Source organism: Pteropus vampyrus, unplaced genomic scaffold (assembly GCF_000151845.1).
Source record: "Pteropus vampyrus isolate Shadow unplaced genomic scaffold, Pvam_2.0 Scaffold46, whole genome shotgun sequence".
Taxonomy (NCBI): domain Eukaryota; kingdom Metazoa; phylum Chordata; class Mammalia; order Chiroptera; family Pteropodidae; genus Pteropus; species Pteropus vampyrus.
Window position 1 is genome coordinate 5,515,281 of NW_011888827.1, and position 1,633 is coordinate 5,516,913.

The window sequence follows — 1,633 nt, forward strand, 5'->3', positions numbered from 1 at the left end:
TGTTTCCATGAAAGTAAGTTTATCAAGAACAACATTATATTAAACATAGTGACTTTTCAATGCATTGAAATTTTAAATGTGGTTTCAGCTTTGGTTTTCGTGTTTTTCTTTTTTCTTTTCTCTTTTCCTTTCCTTTCCTTTTTCCTTTTTTCCTTTTTCCTTTCCTCTTTCTTTTCCTTTTCTTCTCTCCCTAAGAATGTACAAACGTCAACACTGGAAGCACTTCTGCTTTTATGGCACAATGGGGGAACAGAGAGGGAGGGAGAGGCGGAGGGAGAGAGAAATCAGAAGTCTTTTTTTAAATTACAATCCTTCTATATATGAGAACATGAGGTCAATTTGTTTACTTCTTATTATAGCAAGCGGATAATTGTCTTCTTAAGGCCCCCTCTTAGTTTCCTGAATCTGTAAATAGATTACACGAAATAATCTACTATTGACTTCTTTGCAGGCAGCACCAAAACAAACCAAACCCCTCTGAGCAAGTGTGTAATCCCCAGGCAAACGAGCGAGCGAGCGAGCGAGTGTCTCGCTGTCACTGTGGAGCTGCCTACTCGGGTGGGAGGGCGGAGAAAGGCACAGCATCAGCCATGCTGGACACATCCAGCTGCGACTCGGGAACTTTTGGTAACGCTGATCACAAGGACAGCAAACCTCTGGAGTTCCCAAACCTTTTTTCAAATGCAGCTTTCAACCTAAGAAGCCATGACCGCTGACTTCTTGCAGTGAGTGCTAGTTGTTGACAGCCTCTCTGTGAATGTCTGTGTTTGGCTCAGGACCCAGAAGTGCTATAGCCGAAAAAGGCCTCAACTCCATATCCAGAGACTTTCATTCTGGGCTCAATCTGTTAGCTCTCTGATCTGCAGAAGGTCAGTTAGCCTCAGTGAGCTTTTGTTGTCTCATCTGTAAAATGAGATGTGAAGTCTGAGGTGCCAAATGGGTGATTTCATGATCTAAATGAAGTTAATTCAAAAACCAGGTCCAACCCTGTTATTAATAAACAGGAAGAGAAGGCACTCAGTCCCACGCTAAACAATATAGGAAGGCCACTTCAGAGAATACGCTTTTGGGAAGAATGTTCTGGAAAGTAAAATGTTTGTGAGGGCTGATCGTGATATAGATAGATAGATAGATAGATCGATCGATCGATCGATCGATAGATAGATAGATAGATAGATAGATGGATGGATGGATAGATGGATGTTCCTCTCTAAGCATTTCTGTGAGATGAATTTTCAAGTCCAAGTTGGTGTGTTGACCCTGTATATACAGCACCTTCCTAGTACAGAATGAAGTTAACGCAGTGTAGGGCCAAACCAGCTTCCCATTTTTGTCTCATTCCAGCCCCTCTTAGCTGTCGCTTGATCTATTGTGTGTGTGTTTTTTTCAGCAGGGAGACGCACTGTTCTCTGCAATAGTGATAATTAGCAATTACTATTGTTTGAATTTAAAGAAAAAAAAAGTGTGAATTCCTCACTGTTTTTATTATTCTATTACTGGAAGGAGTGAAGTTTTCTCAAAATCTGCCCTTTGAAGAGAAACAGTCATGTCGAATGAAGCTGGCTGATTGAAACAGGAAGCAAGTTATAACTCCCTGTAAGTTCTTTAGTGTTACTAAAAAAAAAAAAAAAAA

At 40.6% G+C, this 1,633-nt stretch overlaps 1 long non-coding RNA gene across 1 annotated transcript in view; it reads right to left on the minus strand.

The window, feature by feature from the left end:
- The window catches only part of LOC111739042, a 6,905-nt gene that overhangs the window by 999 nt on the left and 4,273 nt on the right, over positions 1-1,633 (minus strand). The gene's annotated exons all lie outside the window — the stretch shown is intronic.